Source organism: Cebus imitator, unplaced genomic scaffold (genome assembly GCF_001604975.1).
Source record: "Cebus imitator isolate Cc_AM_T3 unplaced genomic scaffold, Cebus_imitator-1.0 Scaffold571, whole genome shotgun sequence".
NCBI classification, from domain to species: domain Eukaryota; kingdom Metazoa; phylum Chordata; class Mammalia; order Primates; family Cebidae; genus Cebus; species Cebus imitator.
In genome coordinates, this window is record NW_016107886.1 from 1762159 (window position 1) to 1781236 (window position 19078).

A 19078-nucleotide genomic window follows, 5' to 3' on the forward strand; every position below is an offset into this window, starting at 1 on the left:
TATGGAAGTCATGTTTGCACTGCACTGTAATCCATTCAGTTTGCAAAGCATTACGCCTAAAAAATAGTATATATGCGTTAATGAAAAATATTTATGTTTAAAACATGCTGACGCGGGGACACAAAGTAAACACATAATGTTTGAAAAATGGCACCAATGAACTCGCTCAATGCAAGGTTGCTGCAAATGTTCATTTTGTAGAATACGAAGCATTTGTAAAATGCATTAAAACGAAGAGCAATAAAACAAGATTATGCTTTTAATTATGAGTATAATTATGTTTAATTATATTTCTTACTTTTTCTTTCTTTCTTTTTTTGTTTTTTTTTTTAAGACAAGGTTTCACCATGCTCCTCAGGCTAGTCTTGAACTCCCGACCTCAGATGATCCACCTGCCTTGGCCTCCAAAGTGCTTGGATTACAGGCGTGAGCCACCACACCCAGCCAATAAAGAATCACAACCAGAGCTGAGGTGCTTGCTAAAGGCAAAGTACAGGAACTTAGTTATAAATACCAGCTGTGACCATGCGCCTCATTACAGAAATGAGAACTGTAATTATTATGGGTATTTCCCATTTATTTATTTATTTATTTTTGGCATCATAGCTTTATTTGTGCGCTGTGAGGGTGAAGGCAATCTATTGTCGTCTTCTTTCCCTGATACGCTTCAGAATCAAGCGGGGTGGGTGAAACAGCCATGAGCAGGGCCAGGTGTGGGCTGCGTGGTCCGTCAGGAGTCCTTAGGGCTATGGCCCACGTGTGCATATCCTGTTTCAGAGGAGGGGTCCTGAGGAAACGGGGCCAGCAAGACTGGGCAGCGGTTAAGCTGAAAGCCTGCAAGTTTGAAGGGACACAGACTTGGGCAGAAGAAGAGATGAAGTCAGGTCAGGACAGGGCTGCGGCCCCACAGACTGAGGGAGGCAGAGCTCCTGGGGAGAAGCTGGGATGCATTACTCAGCCAAGCTTGTGCTTTGCTCTCCTCAAAGTGGGCTCCTCTGCTTAATGAGCCCTTAATCTCTCCCCAGGAGGGCAGGAGAAGAGAAAACCCAAAATGAGACGGAAAAGTTCTGGGCTGGACTTTCTGAAACTGGTGGTCTGCAATAGTCCACAAAGAACATGATTTCTCAGTTACCTAGCATTGCTGGCTGCAGTCCCGCTCCCATGACCTTAGTGTCTGTCCCGGAAGGCTTGAGGGCCTGCTGGTATCTTCCCTGCAGAAAGGAAGCTCCATCAATCATTAGAGATCATCTGGCAGCAGGTCTAGTAGTAGAGCAGGCTCTCTGGGTTTACTGCTCAAGGTAAACAGTGACTGTGATTAAAGGAGCCTGACATCTTTCCCTCAGCCCAAATTACATCCCATCTCCAGGCCTGTCTGGGCCATGGGTGAGAACAGCAGGAAGGAGCGAAGCCTGATGGAAGTCCCCATGCTGGCCACCAGTCTTGCTAATGAGCTTGATCTCCTCCAACATGATGTCCCTGCTGACAGCCTTGCACATGTCGTACAGGGTGAGGGTGGCCACTGCAGCAGAGGTCAGGGCCTCCATCTCCATCCCGGTGGGGCCCCGAGCCCGGCAAGATGCCCGATCTCCATGGCATGGCGTGTGCTGTCCAGCTCCAGCTGTACCTGGACATGGCTCAGGGCCACGTGGTGGCACAGAGGGATCAGCTGGCTGATCAGCTTGACTGCCTGGACTCCAGCTAGCTGGGCCACCACCAGGGCATCTCCTTTCTTGAGCTGGTTCTGCTGGACAAGCTTGAAGGCTACAGGCCCCAGGAGGACCACGGCTGAGGCCACAGCCACCCGTTCTGTGTCTGGCTTCCTGCCCACATCTACCATCACTGCCCGTCCTTCCGAGTCCACATGAGTCAGTTGTTCTGAGGTTAGCTGGGGTACTGAGGGGGTAACAGAAGCCCAGGAACCTGGGCTAAGGCACTTTGAGTTGGCATCTGAATCTGCATGGGAAGTGTCGTGTCTCTGAAAGGAGCCAGACCCCAGCTGCTGCTGGGCTAGAGGAGGGATCTGGGGGACCCTGTATCCTTTCCATAAAGTGGCCATCTGGCTGGAGAAACTCATTCTGGACCATAAACCCTCAACATGGAGGGCATCCCAGGAGGAAATGCTTGGATTGGCTGGTGGGGAATCATGGAACATCAAAAATAACTTGACGGGTCACCCACCGATGAGGATCATGGGCCAGTTCTTCATCTGGGAAATACTGAACATGCCTGCATGCTGCCGCTTCTTCCTGCCCACAGCAGCCCCGATGATTCTCAGCAGCTCCTGCTCAGAGGACCCAGCTCGCAGGTGATCCCGCAGAGATACCTGAGTTTCCAAAGAGGCAGACCTTGGGGTTCCCATGAGCTTTGATTCGCAGGCGGTTGCAGGTCCCACAGAAGTGCTCGGATGTGGATGTGATGAAACTGATCTGGCCTTGGAAGCCAGGATTTTAAAGGCCTTGGCTGTGCTCTGGCAGCTTCTCCAGCTCTGGCCACTGCTGCCGGGCAGTGTCCAGCATCTCCTTATAGCTGACCATCTTCTTGAAGTTCCACTTGTTGCCGTCAAAGGGCATGCACTCTATGAAGTGCATGTCTGGGGGAGGCCCTCGGTCAAGGCCGCAAAGTCCAGGAGTTCATCCTCGTTAAGGCCTCGCGTCCTCTATTTTTAATGACTATGTTTGTTTATGTGCATATGTCTTACTTTTCCTGTATTATATCCTTCTTATGTAAGAAAAGATATGTTGACTTTATGTCATAGTAATTAAGTATTGTTAACTTTATGGTATAATAATGAAGTTATGTGACTTCAAAAAGAAAAGTAAATATCACACAAGGACTTTATCTCCTCTTCTGGGGAAGGAGGTAGTGTGTTTTTGGTTTCACACAGGGTAGTGATATCAGACTAGGTGAAATCATGGGCTTGTTACTGTCTTTACTTGGAGTTTAAGTATGATTTAAGGAGTTGCTGTAGCTGCCAGGTTGACAAGGGGTAGACTTGTGATGTCTAGTTTTATGTATTGACTAGACTAGGGCAGGTGGTGCCCAGATATTTTGATAAACATTCTTTTGAGTGTATCTGCAAGGGTGTTCCTGGATGAGATTAACCTTTACATTGGTAGACTAGGTGAAGCACACTGCTCTTCCCAATATTGGGTGAGCCTCATCCAGTCAGTTGAAGGTGTGACTAGAACTAAAGGCTGACCCTCCCCCAGATGAGAGAAAAAAATTCTTCTGCCTGACTGCCTTTGCACAGGAACAGCTGCTCTTCCTGGTTATGAAGACTGCTAGCAATTGCATAAGCCACTTTCTTACAATCAATCTTTCTCTTTCTCTTAATCTCTTTTTATTTTTCTTTCTCTGTTGGTTCTGTTTCTCTGGAGAATGCTAATGCAACCAGTTAATTAGTATTTTTGCTTCAAACAACCATTTATCTTGTAACAAAATTAATAGAAACATACACTTTGTATTTACCTACATATTCTCTATTTCTGAAATCCCTCATTTTAGAGATACATGTTTCATCTGATATTATTTCCCTTGCCTCTGAAGAATTGTCTTTAGCATTTCTCATAGTGCATATTTGCTGACAATAAATTCTCTCTGCTTTTGTTTGTCTGGAAAATATTTTATTTGAATTCATTTCTTAAATAATTTCTAGTTATATAATTCTAGCTTTATAATGTTTCTTTCTTTCTGTCAAGACTTTAAGATAGATATCTTTCCATTGCCTTTTTTCTCACATTGTTTTTGACCACGAGTCAGAGACAATTGCTATTGTTGTTCCCTGAAATACATATGTACCTATTATCCTCTGAATGTTTATAAAGATCCAGAGAATACAAATTTTTACCGATGATTTACATTACGATATGGCTTGCCGTGGTTTTTATTTTGTTAAAGCAAAACTCACCAGCGGGTTGTTAAGTTTCTTGAAATACTGGGTTTATGATTTTCACGAAATTTAAACATTTTAAGCCATTATTCGAAGCTGTCTCTTTTCGAGTACTCTAGTTTTAGATCTTTAATCCACTAGCTATTGTACTCATTGTCCAAGGCTCTGTTATTGATGGATTCATTATAATCTTTCCTTCCCCTGTGCTTTAGCTCAGGTAATTTACACTGCTATACTTTCAAGTTTACCTATCTTTACCTTTATATTTCTTTTTGATATGGGGTCTCACTCTGTCACCCAGGCTGGAGTACAGTGGGACAATCTTGACTCATTGCAGCCTTGACCTCCTGGGCACTAGTGATCCTCCCACATCAGCCTCCTGAGTAGCCAGGACTACAGGCACAGACCACCATATCTGGCTAGTTTTTTGTATTTTTGGTAGAGACAGGGTTTCACCATGGTGCTCAGGCTGGTCTCAAACTCCTGAGCTCAAGCAGTGCACCTCCCTAGGCCTCTCAAAGTTCTGGAGTTGTAGGCATGAGCCATTGCGCCCAGCCATATTTACTTTAGAAGTGCATGGCATCTTTTTGTGTGCTTGGGAGAGAGGAATTTGGTACCCTGAGTACTGGAGATAAAATAGTGAATAATAAAAGAAGAGTTTCTTGCCTCACAGACTTCTAGTCTTAGAGATGACTGAAGAAGCAACTGGTAATTATCTTAAAATATGCTGACTTTTTATGACTGCCCATAAAAATAAGAATAGGGATCACAGTCAAGCAATTAGCATCATTTTGGGAGTTGTGGATGACTTTCTAAATGAGGTAATATTGATGCCAGGACCTGAATGATAAATAATATGAAACAGGGAAGAAGGAGATATTCAAGGAAAGTATTTATTTGAAAAACTCAAGGAAACAAGAAAGATATTTGATGAATTCAAAGAAATTAATTAGTGGAAAAAGGTATGCTGCCAAGAGCTGTGATGGTGGTGGTGCTGATGGTGATGGGGTTTGCTCTGAGGCTGAGATTACAGAATGATGCAATGGTTAGTCCATGAAGGGCATTCTCAGCCAAGTTAAGGAACTTATATCTTGTCCTAAGGAAAATTGGGAGCTAATAAATAATTTTGAGCAAGAGAATAATACAATCAGATTTGTTTTGTAGAAACATTGCTCTAATTACAGTGTGGAGAATGAATTGGAAAAGTGTCAAGGGCAGGGGGGTGATCCAGGAGACTTAAAGCATTAGTTCAAGCAAAATACATGATAGAAAGCTGTAATGACAGTAGGAGCAAAGAGAAGTAGAATAATTAGAAAGCCAGTTAGAAGAAAGAAGGAGGTAATTGTATGATGGAATGTGTGGGGAGTGGTAATGAAAGAGAAGGGCAAGTCAAAGAGGCTCTCCAGGTTTTTTTTGCCTGAACTTGTGAGCTTAAAGTAGCTTTTTCCTGATCACAAAAGACCTAGCTCCATGCCTCTTTTATTCTTCAGATCCCTCCTAGCTACTTCAAGCCACAGTGACTTCTTTCCATTCTCTGCAGTTCTGTTGAACCCATTTGGTGCCTCTGCCCTTTTAAGACAAGATATAATAAGAGAGGCAGCAGCATACAGTAAATAAAAACATGGCCATGGGAGGTACATGGGCTGTTAATGATGTAGCTCTACAATTGCTTTGCTCTTTGTCCTCAACTTTCTTGTCTGTAAAATGTGAATAATCAGAGTGATTACAACCATCCTGTAAGGCCACTCTAAGTATTAAATGGGTTAATGTACAAAAAGTGCTTAAGCAGATGCCTGACACATAGTCACATCATATAATGCATTTATATGCTATATTATGTTATATTTACACATGATATTATATGAAAGTTGTTTTGTTGTTATCGTTACATAATTTCTTATCTTAACTGCATGATAAGCTTCCGGGAACCTGCACACAGGTTTCACTATGTCTTTTCTCTGCTGTTTCTAACCCTCAGTGGATCCCTGAAAAACGTTTTGGCTTTGCGATATCTTCATTAGAGTGGCTTCAGCGAAAAACAACTTGTTCCTAGAATATATTTAGTGGGCAAATACTTTTGCCTTGAAGCAAAAAAGATTTCTAAATTTTGTTTCTAACCAAAAAATAAAAATAAAAATAAAAGACATGCATGAAATTGGAAAACAATTACTTTTCAGATATGTTTTAGAATTAAATGGGAGATGAGTTAAAGCTGGAAATTTTCTGCTGCTTCTGTAGCAATGCAGTTTTGGAATCTGGAGACTTAACAGATATATAACTTATTATAGCAAATGAAATAATTTCAATTACTGCTCTGCCTTTTTCTTTCTAACTCTAAATGGGGCCAGTACTTTTTATAAAATAAAAGGATATCCAACAGGGCCAGGGTTTGAAAAGAGCATTATTTAAGCTTACGTTTAGCATATTAGGAATCTGTGAAAAATTATTTTTGCTAGTAATCATGAACTCACAAAGTAAATTTTAAGTAAAAGTTCCTGTAGTCTGTCTCTGCCAGTGTGTAAACACAGATTGGAAAATAACAAGTGGTTGTATTTTCTGCAATTTTTATGACTACCTTAGTATTTTTTTCCCCATGTGGCTTTTAGAAAAACCAATTGTAGTTCAATCAGTAGTATTTTAGACAGCTTTCTCAGTAGTTGGAAATACATTATACACTCAAAAAGGAAGAAAATGGGGAAAATAGAAGATTATGGAAAATGTACAGCAGCAAATAAAGCAGAAACACTCCACCCATTGATGTAGATGGAGGTTTCAAGTTCATTTTTGGTAATTGAGAGATTTATGGCTACATTTAGAATATTACACTTGTCTTTCATTTTTCCAGTATATATTAAATAAGTACAATATGGGTATTTTGATATAAATGTACTTTCTGTAACGATTTCCACAATTAAGCAAATGAATATATTCATCACCTGACATACTCTTTTTTTCTGATGTATGAGAATATAACTTCTATTCCCATAGCAAATTCCAAGTATGCAATACATTATTATAAACTATATTACCTATGCTATATAACTCTAGAAATAATTCATCTTATAACTAAAAGTTTATGCTCTTTAACCAGCACTCACCTTTTTCCCCACCCCCAATCACTGGCAAGTACCATTCTAACTTTCTGTTTCCCTCAGTTCAACTTTAGATTCCACATATAAGTGATATGGAATATTTGTCTTTCTGTGTCTGCCTTATTTCACTTAGCGTAATGCCCTCCAGCTTCATCCACATTGCTGCCAATGCAGAATTTCCTTCTTTTTTCAGGCTAAATAATATTTCATTGTATATAGTTATGCAGTACGTAGTGACATTTTGGTCAATGATGGACCACATATATGATGGTGGCCCCATAAGACTATAATGGAGCTAAAAAATTTCTATTGCCTTGTGATGTTGTAGACATCATAATATTATAGTGGAATGCATTGCTCACATGTTTGTGGTGATACTGATTTATCTACTCTGTTTCCAGTCATATAAAAGTATAGCATATATAATTATGTAAGTACATAATACTTGATAATAATAAATGACTTTGTTACTGGTTTATGTATTTGCTATACTTTTTAAATTTCACTTTTTAAATTGACAAGTCATAACTATACATACTCATGGGGTGTACATAGCAATATATCTTACATACAGTGTATAGTTATCAGATCAGGAGAATTAGCATATTCATCACCATTTCTTTGTGTTGGGAATGTTTGATAACCTTTTAATTATTTGAAATGACATTGTTAATTATAGTCATCTTACATTGGAATAGAGCATTGGAACTTATTCCTTCTGTCTTTGAGCTTCCTATATATATTTTAAAGCTATTATTTCATTAAATATAGCTTTTATTCATTTTTCCTTCTCTTCTCTCTTGGGAATACCCCTAATGTAAATGTTTGTTTACTTAATTGTGCCCCATAAATCCTGTAGACTTTCTTGTTTCTTTTCTTTCTGTCTTTTGTTTGCCTGTCCTATTTCAATAGACTTGTTTCAAGTTCAGAAATTCTTTCTTCTGCTTTCAGTGTGTTGCTGAAGCTCTTGATTGTATTTTTTACTTCATTCCTTGAATTCTTCAGCTTCAGCATTTATGTTTGGTTCTTTTTTATGTATTTATCTTCTTACTAAAATTTCTTATTCAAGTCATGAATTTTTGTGATTTTGCTGAATTGTCTATCTGTATTCTGTATTTTACTGAATTTCCTTAAGATTATTATTTTAAATTCTTTTCCTGATATTCTATACATTTCCTTATGTTGGGGTCTGTTACTGGAGAATTATTGTTTTTCTTTGGAGATGACATATTTCCTTGCTTGTTTTCATGGTCGATGTGTGACTACATTGATTCCTATGCATATGGTAGAAAACTCACCTCTTCCAATTTTATGGAGTAGGTTTCATAGGTTTCTATACTAGTCGCATTTGTGTTTCTCAGTACCTTTGGCTGACAGAATTTATGGCAATGGTGGTTTGGCTTTGGAAGGGGTGGGCTCACTGGGCGATTTCTCAGGTTGGGGACCATGTGTGCACATGATGGGTCAGCCAACTGGGGTCTGGCTGAGTAGGGGTGAGGCCACAGGGCTGTTAATCTGTCCAGGAGCATAAGCACACAGTTGCTTGAACAGTCTGGGGCATTCCTGCCAGGAATGGCTTGTGGGGCAGTTTCTGCTAGGGGTGACCCATGAGGCTGTCTCAGGCCTGGGAGACAGGTGCTGTTCAGTTGGCATGTTTTTCACGGCCGCCCACAGGAGTATTTCTCAGGCCTGCAGTGTGGTCACATGGCTTCTTGGCTGGCCTGGGTATGTGTCTGGAGGAGGCTGCTTCTTAGGATGTAGATGTGGCCTGGCCTAGGGCTGTGTCTGCCTTGGAGAATACAGGGCCTTTCCTCAGGCTTGGCTTACAGAGTGAGTGGAGGGGGAGGAGTGCACACCTTGTTTTCCTAGTTCAAAACAATGTGGCTGTGTGAATTCCTAGCAGCTCAGGGCTTGCAAGGACTATCATTCTACTGTAATAAGGATTGTAGAACTGTTTGTGGTGGCAATGGGGCTGTTGGGATCTTCTGCTTACCTTTTCCCTATAGTGAGAAGTCTTCCTGACTCTGGGCCAATCCCATCTGGCAAGGGAGATGGGGCTGCAGAGGCCAGGCGCTTCCTTGTTGACTTCCTGGACTTCCAATCACTACATATGCATCTCCACGTCCCAGCTGCAGTCCAGTGCACTCCCTTTCGCCCTGTGTAGGCCTAGGCTAATATGTGTGTTTGTATCTTAGTTTCTAACAAAAAGCTTTTAAAAGTCTGTTTTATAGCTGTGCAATGTTTGTGTTTTAAGCTAAGTGTTATTACAAAAGAGAAAGTTAAAAAAATTACACGTTTATAAAGTAAAAATGTTACAGTAAGCTAAAGTTAATTTATTAGGGAAAAAGAAACATTTTAAAATAAATTTAGTGTACCCTAACTGTACAGTGTTTATTAAGTCTGCAGTAGTGCACAGTAATGTCCCAGACCTTCAGATTCACTCACCACTCACTTACTGACTCAGCCAGAGCAACTTCCAGTCCTGTAAGCTCCACTCACAGTAAGTGCCGTATACAGGTGTGTCATTTTTTAATCTTTTACACTATACTTTTTTATAAATAGATATGCTTAGATACATAAATACTATAAAGGCTGCAGTTTTACAATTGCCACAGCACAGTAACATGCTGTACAGGTTTGTAGTATAGGAATGATAGGTTATAGTATATAGCCTAGGTATGTAGTAAACTTCACTGTCAAAGTTTTTGTAAGTACACTCGATGATGTTTGCACAATGACAAAATCACCTAATGACACATTTGTCAGAATATATCTCCATTGTTAAGAGTTGTGTGAGTATAAAATTTCTTTATTCATCCATCTATCAATGAATGTCTGGGTAGTTTCCACATCTTAGCTACTGTGCATAATGCTGCAATAAACATTGGAATGCAGATATTTCCCTGACACATTGAATTCACTTCCTTTACATCCAGATGTGAAATTGATGGATCACATGGTTGCTCTATTTTTTTAAAAAACCTTTATACTGTTTTCCATAATGGCTCTCTCAACTTGTATTCCTACCATCAGTGTGTGAAAGTTTTCTTTTCTCTGCATCCTCACCAGTACTTCATATCTTAATATTTTGGTAACAGCCAACCTAACAGATGTGAGGTGGTATCATACTGTAGTTTTGATTTGTATTTCTCTGATGATTAGTGATACTGATAACATTTTTATATCTCTGTTGGTTACTGGTATATTTTCTTTGGAAAAATGTTTCTGAGATTCTTTGCCTATTTTTTATATTGGGTAATTTGGGTTTTTGATATTGACTTGTATGAATTTCTTAAACATTTAGGATATTAAGTCCATATTAGATAATGGGGTTGAAAATACTTTCTCTCACTCTGCTGGTTGTCTTTTCCTTTTGTGACTTCCGTCGTTGTGCAGAACTTTTTTGGTTTGATGTAGTTCCACCCGTTTATCTGTGCCTTTGTTGCCAGTGGCATTGGTGTCACGTCAAACAAAACATCACCGCCAAGACCAGAGCCAAAAAACATATTTCCTATGTATTCTTTTAGGAGTTTACATTTGTAGGTCTTCGATTTGTCTTTACTCCATTTTGAGTTGATTTTTGTATATTGTATAAATTAAGGGCCCAACTGTATTCTTTTGAATATAAATATCCAGTATTCACAAAATCATTTGTTGAAAAGACTGTCTTTTCCCATTAGTATTCTTCACCTGAATTTACTTTGGGGACCTCTGTTCTGTACCATTGGGCTGTGAGTCTATTTTTATGGTAGTACCATATCATTTTGACTACAGCCTTGTAATATAGTTTGAAATTGGGATGTGTGATGCCTCCTGCTTCATTCTTTTTTCTCAAGGTTGCATTGGATATTCAAGGTTTTTGTGGTTGCATACAAATTTTTGGAGAGTTTTTTCCCCCATTTTTGTGAAAGACAGTAGAATTTTGATATGGATTGCATTTTATCTGTAGTTCAATTTTGGTAGTATGGACATTATAACAATATTAATTCTTTCAATTCATAAATGCAAGATATCTTTCTATTTACTTGTGTCTACAATACCTTTCATCAAAGTTTTATAATTTTCAGTGTACAGATCGTTTACATCCTTGGGTAAATTTATTTCTAAGTATTTTTTAAAAACTATTTTGAATTGAATCATTTACTGATTTCTTTTTAGGATAGTTTGTTGTTAGTATATAAAATTTACTTATTAGTTCAAATGGGTTTTGTGGAGTCTTTAAGGTTTTCTATATATAATATCATTGGCAAACAAAGACAATTTCAGTTTTTTCCAGTTTGAATGCTTTGTATTATTCTTACTTAAGTGATGTACCTAGAACTTTCTGTGCTACATTGAATAGCAGTGATAAGCTTGTGTATTCTTGACCTGTTCTTGATCTTAGGGAGAAATCCTTCTGGTTTTCACCACTAAGTATGATGTTAGCTATTGGCTTGTCATATAAAGGCTTTATGATGTTGAGATACATTCCGTTTATACTTAATTTTTTAAGAGTTTTTATTATAAAAGGATATTGAATTTTGTCAAATGCCTTGTCTGCATCCATTGAGATAATCATATGATTTTCGTCCTTCATCCTGTTTATATGTTGTATGTACCCTTTTGATTTGCATATTTTGAATCATACTTGCATCCCTGGGAAAAATTCCACTTGATTGTGGTGTATAAACCTTTTAACACACTATTAAATTTGTTTTGCTAAAATTTTATTAAGGATTTTTGCACCCACATTTATCAGAGATATTGACTTGTAATTTTTTTTTTTTCTTGTAGTGTCCCCTTCTGGCTTTGGTGTCAGATCAATGCTGATTGTAACGTGAGTTTGAAATTATTTTTTATTCTTCAATTTTTTAAAAGGAATTTGAGAAGAATTGTTACTAATTTTACTTAAGTGTTTGATAGAGTTACCAGCAAAGCCATTGGATCCTGAGATCTTTTGTTATTTTGACGAGTTTTTCAATTACTGATTCAATCTCCTTACTTGTTATTGGACTGTTTAGGTTTTCTGTTTCTAAGTATTTGTCCTTTTCTTTACAGTTATCAATATTTTGGTGTATAAATGCTCATAGAGGCCAATTATGATTCTTTGTAGTTCTGTGGAATCAATTGTAAAGTCTCTTTCATTTTCAATTAAAATTCACAAATATGTAAAATTAAACAATAAACTTTTGAACAACCACTAGGTCAAAGAAGAAGTAAAAGAAAATTAGAAAATATAGCAAGACAAAAATAAAAACTGCATGCTCCAAACTTATGGGATGTGGCAAAAGCCATGCAATTATAGCATACACTCATGGCATTAAACAACTACATTACAAAAAGAAAGATAAAAAAAAAACACCTTAACTTTCCACCTTAAGCAACTGTAAAGAGAAGAATAACTTAAGCCTAAATTTAGCAAAAGGAAGGAAATAGCAAAGACTAGGTGAGCTGAATATATAGAAAAAAATTTTAAACAGAAAAAAGTTATAAAATGAAGCATTTTTCAAAAGGTAAAGAATATTTTAAAACTTTTGGTTAAACTAAGAAAAAATGAAAGTGATCTACAATAAATAAAGCCAGAAATAGAGGAGAAGCATTATATCACCTGTTGCTGAAATAAAAAGTTATAAGGGCTTATGATGAGCAAGCGTGCACAAGTAAATCGGATGTTAGAGTAATGAATAACTTGCAAGACACATACAACCGGCTAAGACTGAATTAAGAAGAATTGGAAACTCTGAATATATCAATAACGTATAAGGAGCCTTAATGAGTAATCAAAAATCTTACAACAAATATAGGCCTAGGACCAATAAGCTTCACTGGTGAATTCTACCAAACACTTAATAATGAACACCAGTATTTCTCAAACTGTCCCAAAAAACTGAAGGAGAAGAAACACTTCCCAACTGATTTTATGAGCCCGGCATCACCCTTATACTAAAGCTACACAAAGCTGCCACAAGAAAAGAGAACTATCGGCCAATATCTTTGATGAACTTAGGTGCCAAATCCTCAATAAAGTACTAGCAATTTGAATTCATCAGTATATCCAGGAAAGGATCATACACTCTGACAAAGTGTGAATTTGCCCTGAAATTCAAGGATGGGTCAACATATGCAAATCAATCAACATTTATATCACATTAATAGAATAAAGGATAAGATTCACGTGATCATCTTGAAAAATACAGAAAATGGCATCTGACAAAATTCAAGAATATTTCATGATAAAAAAACCTCAACATAATAAAAGTCATGTATTACAAGCTCACAGTTAACGTTCTCAATGATAGCAAATTAAAGCTTTTTTTTCTAAGATCAGGAACAAGGCAAGGAGGTCCATCGTCATCATTGCTATTCAACATAGTACTGGAAGTCCTAGTCAGAGCCATGAGATGAAAAGAAATGAAGGCCATTCATCGGAAAGCAAGAAGTCAAATTAACTGTTTTTCTTCAGAGGACATGACTATATGGTCTACAGATATATGTGAAAAATCCTAACAACGCCACAAAAGTCTTAGAACTAAGAAGTACATTTCTCACTGACTGAAGAGGACTGAGCACAATTTCTGCCCAAACATAAGTTATACAAAAGCAACTCTGAATATATATAAGACCTGGAAATTTTATCAAATAACTGAATGGAAATTTCTGAAGTGAAAAGTATAATTATCAAAATGAAACATTTTACAGAGAGGATAATAAAAAGATTTGAACTGGCAGATGAAAGAATAAGCAAATTTAAGACATTTTATTAAGAAAGAAAGATACCATCTGAAGAAGAGAAAGAAAGAAAAGAAAAAGATACCTCTGGGAAATATGTGACCCACTTGGAACCAGTGGTTTAAAAATCTTATCTTCCTTTTAAAGCAATTGACAACAAACAGCTCTGAATATTACCACTGTTCAAGTCTCATTTATTTTCTCCAGGATTCCTATGTTAGGAATGTTAGAACTTCTTGCACTGTTCATACACTTCATCTCTTAAGTTTCATGCTTGGCCTCTGTGTGCTTCGGTGTGGGAATCTTTCCCTTGACCTGTCTTCCAGTCAAGCAGTTCTGTAATCTGAGCTGCCCAATCTACTGTCCAATGTTTATTTGCTGAGTTCTTAAATTATATTTAGCTCCGAAATATCCATTTGAAAATTTCCAGCTTATGGAGGATATTCTACATTGTTTGACGTATTGTGTGCATTTTTCCTTCTAATTTAAAGTGTGGTAATTATTATAGTCATTTTAAAAATGTACCCCGCTGTATATGTGCTCTCCTGTCTGGACCATCTTGATGCTACTTACAGTGTCTCCCTTTGCTTCTTTCTTTCTTCTTTTTTCATTCTCTGATAATAGGCCATGCTTGTTTTACTCACAACATGCATGTAAATGAGTTACTTTATCAGGTAACTGATCATAAAGCAATTGCAGGTGCTCTGGGTGCCCCCACTGGAGATGTTTCCCTCTTTTCTCTGTTAGACTGACTGAGGAGCAGATTAATCACCTGAGTCAATCATGAATTGATCCAGGTATGAAGTGAGTAAGTTTTTCATGAATCTTGGACTAATTCTCCTCTTTCATATTGCTGAGGTCTGGGCCTGCCAGACTTTCACTTGGGAGTCGGTATGGCTCTATTTCCTCAGCTCTGCAACATTGTAAGGATTTATCTCTATTATGCAAAGGTTCACAGCCCAGCTCACCAGCCTCTTGCTACATGCAAGCCCCAAATTAGGTTGTCTTAACAGGGAGAGAATCCCTGTTTATCTCTGCTTCGTATCCGAAATAAAACATGAGTTTAGGAAGCTGTGTCCTTTGGTAACACTGAGGTCAGCTCATCAACATCCCACAAAGCCTTAACATTTATCGTATGTGACCTGGGGAGAAATGATTCGGAATTGGAGCTCCAGAACATCTAATTTGTGAATCTAGTCTGTGCAGCAATGAAGAGGGCTGCTCTCTCAGCATAAGTTGTCTAACGAGGTCAAATGTAATCCTCAATTCATATCCAGCATCTGTAAGTGCTCCAGAAAAAGGAATGACTGCAATATTCAACTCATTTCAGAACTGTTTCCATGCCTAAAGTTTTAGTTCATTAAATACTCTTTGCTTGCACAACTTCTGATGCTCTCAAAATATGGTTTTTGAAGTTTAACTGGGAATTCTGGCATTTTCTCAGAGAAAACATGGCTTTCTAAGACTTATTATATCTTACATAGAACTGGATCTTCTTTATCCTCTTTTGTTACCAAAATTATAGATGAGTTGAGTGGTAAGTGCTATTCTCTTTCAGATTTTGAAAATAGCATATCTAAGTTTCAATCATTTCCCCAAGATGGGAAAGGGCAATGGGGAGAAAATTCCAAAGCTTCTGATGTCTGACTCCTTCCTGTGTTTTCCACCCTAGCAAGGTAAGGACTGTGTCATTTAGACTTCAGTCACCAAAGGAGAAACCACACCCTGGGCTAACCACGAGTCACTAACAGGAAGACGTAGTGATCACTACTAGGACTAGAGATCAAAGGGAAGGGAATGGGGTTATTGGAACCCAGAGGCTTGGAATAGATCTCCTGGTTCCAGGACTTCAGCCTCTGAGGAGAGGGTAGAGCCAGCCTACTGCTGAAACTTCTGGAATTGGTAGAGGACCCAGACTCTGTGAGGGGACTCAGACCTCTGAAGCTGAGATCCATGATTGATCACGGTAGTGTTATCTCTCGGGCTGACAATGCTATCGGTTCTGGGCATTATGGAATGTATGTGGGAAAAACATGCAGGCACAAAGCTACTGCTGCTGCCAAGGCAGAAACTGTGTGTTACTCAGGTAACACTGCCGTAAACAGGTATCGGATGGTTCTCTCAGACTTCCAGTCTCTCTCTAGTTCCCCCAATGGCAGATACTAACAGAGAGCACTGGCAAACAAGAAATGCAATGTGTAGGTTCCTATTCTCCCTGTGACAAAGCACAAGGAGAAAAAGTGAAAAGGGGAAGGAGGCTTGGAATTGAGAGACAGAGAATTAAAACAGATAAAACCCGTTTGTGAGCTGTCTTTGCGCAAGAAACTCAAGTCTAACTTTATAACAAATAAAACACTAAAATATGAAAAAACAGGAATATCCTGGCATGACCTTTATTTAATAGCCAACATTTGTGATTCTAAATTCTGTCCGTGGTCTCAGGCACATGCAATAAAATTTCTCTTGACAGCGCACCAAAAATTAATACATGAGAAATTTCATGAATGATTAAGCTTCTTTTCTGAAGTTTTAATTTGTTTTCAAGTTTTTCGTAGGTGAAGTTCGAACATTTAGCTTTTCTTTCTCAGGTGACATTTGAACATTTTGCTCTGCTTTTTCAGGTAAAGTTTGAGCATTTGGCTCGTCTTTGTTTTTCTGTGCATGATCAACAAAAACGTAAACAGAAAGCAAAGTAAAAGCAAAAGGGAATCCATAAATATAGTGTTACATCCCTTGTCCTGTGCACCTCATTTTCTAGCTTTTTCCTTGGGGGTAGTGGGCCACTGTCAACACGGCCTCCATTGCCCTCTGTCAGGCAGTCAGGTGGCTTCCACTCTCGGTTGCAAAGGCAGTGATGTTTATTGTTGCAGACTCCTCTCATATTGGGGCTAACAAGTACTGTTCAAAAATGACATAGGGACACATTTCCTGTGCATGCAGATATGTTTTGAACCACACTCTGTACCATCTTTCACGTCACCAATATCAGGAGTGCTTATCCCCATGTGATAGTCAGTACCCCAGCACGTGACACCATTGAAGTGAGTCCAGGGCACAGCAGAATGATCTCTCAAAAGGGGGATTTCTTGCACATTCTCATACTGAACTCTCCCACACAAGACATCTGTGACCTCACATCTTACGTATTTGGTGCCATTGAAACCACAGTGACCCAAAAAAGTGACCATCACCCTGGATGTTCATATTATGGCAGCAACTCTGATTTGCGTTCTTGGGTACCTGAGCAAACATTTGTCTACACTGTTCATCATGGCTATTACATCTCTTTTCATAACAGTGGCCTCTGCCCTTGCAGGAGATCCTGTCCTGCAAATATGCATCTTCTGCACACACATGCGAAGTCCTGCCGCACCACCCTGGAAATCACGTTCACGGGACCCTTCTCTGCACACTCCGCCTGATGGCCTGATCTGGCAGTTTTTTGCAGCAAGGCCTAAAGGCACAAGTGGCCCCAGGTTTGATAGTGCAGTTTGCAAAACAACATGGATCTTCTTCACACAGTCGTAAGCTGCTTAGTCACACTCTTCTTTTTCAACCACACCATTCCCGTAGTGCTCTGTGTCATGATTCTACCTCGATTTGGTGAAGCACGCATGCAGGTCGTTTTTACAGCGGTCTGAAAATATCTACATAACTGCAGTTACTGAATCTTTTTGTGGAAGTTGCCATTGGAAACATTATACACCTTTTTTGCCACATGAACATTTTTTATATCATGAGTGATAGGCAAATTATGACCAAGCTCAAGTGCTACTACAAGTGCAAAAGACCCCACTCTGTTGTGTCTGAAACAATTGCACAATTACTTTTTCTATAACATACTGTTCCAACATTGGCTAAGCCAAGAGTAACACCATAGGAGTGTTTTACGATAAGATATGCAACATCATGAGGAATGCCAGCATAAAAACTAGTTTATTTCTATCTGCAAAATTCTTCAGGCCAACTCTTGCAGTATCTATTGTAATGAAGTTTTCTTGAGTCCAGATCTCAAGTCCCACTACAGTAATAACAGCACCCAGTGGAATATGAAATGCATCAGCTTTTTGATACAGCATGAGTATTTCCTCCTGCACATTTGAGGTATTACTGTCCAGATAAAGGAATCGTTCATGATCTACCATTACTGCCAGTTCAACAAACAACGTGTGGGTCCACTGGCCCTCAAAGCCACTTGGCATTAGAGTGGAAGGATCTTGAAACTTCAATTGTCTTACTATTTCTTCCTCTATTAACCCACATCTCATGGGTGGGAATTGTGTCTCTTCATTGTCCATCTTATATATCAGATGTTCAAATGTGGCCAAAAGCCTTCTGGGCTTGATTTTGTAAGTAGCGCCCTTTATCTGTAGTATTCCTTGGAAGCCCCCCAAACAGCTGCTGAGAGCAGCCAGGAGTTCTGGGTCCCCTTCCACATAACCATGAGAGCAACAGTCATCCTGGACAAAAAGTTGGCCCTCAAAAATAGCACCCTGGTCTAAGCAGGTGAACACAGAGAAGGATTTGAATATCAAATACCTACTGACCTTCATGTAGACAAGGTGCCTTTGGCATCCCGGGTGTTCATGTTATCCTCAGGGGTATCACCACTTCTGGGAGGCTTTGGTGTTGAGAAAGCCCAATCTGGGGCCATCCAGATAGAAACAGAGCAGTAGGCGGGTAAACCTCACATGGACCAGAGCCTCGCCCACTGCCATCATGCAACCACTGTGATGGAGCTAGGGTGAGAGCAAAGGAGGGGAGGCAGGAGGCACAGCTGGCCTAGCTCCTCCTTTGAGTTGATTGTATTCAATGTTGACCTTAATGGTCTTTCTTCTGGCAGAGTCCATCTATCAGAGCAGCAGAGCTAAAAGATAAGATGAAAAGAATGGCAGAGATGGGGTGGTATGAGCAAAACAGGATGGAAGAGACAGAGCTGGGTATGAGTAAAACGGAGTAATATTTGCCTCAGGACATAACTCTATCCTGCATTGGATTTGCTCCTGCATGTTGGCAAGGCAGAGTGAGACTGTGGGTGTACAAAAGAATGGTACAGTTGGCTGCAGGTTCATAATTACTGAACTTAGATGAAGGACACATGGCTTCGTCACACTGTTGTCTAAATACATGTATGTGCATGAACATTTCTGCAATAAATACTTCAAACAAAAAGATGTTAATGGAAAGGGAAACATATATCTCATTTTGATAAGAAAACCTTGATTGAAATGTGTAGACTGGGAGTAAGTATAGGTAGTTCTTTTCAATTTCAAATGATAAATTATTCGGTCACCTACTCAGAAGAGAGACATGAAAATATTCACATATCTTACTTTGTTTGTCATGGTCCACAATATGTATTTCTTTGAAAAATATCATTACTTGTCCT

General features: G+C 39.0%; 1 pseudogene; it reads right to left on the reverse strand.

Annotated features, from left to right (window-relative positions):
- Positions 1-1349: 1349 nt before the first annotated feature.
- On the reverse strand, positions 1350-16877 carry LOC108294246 (annotated as a pseudogene).
- Between the last annotated feature and the right edge of the window lie 2201 nt (positions 16878-19078).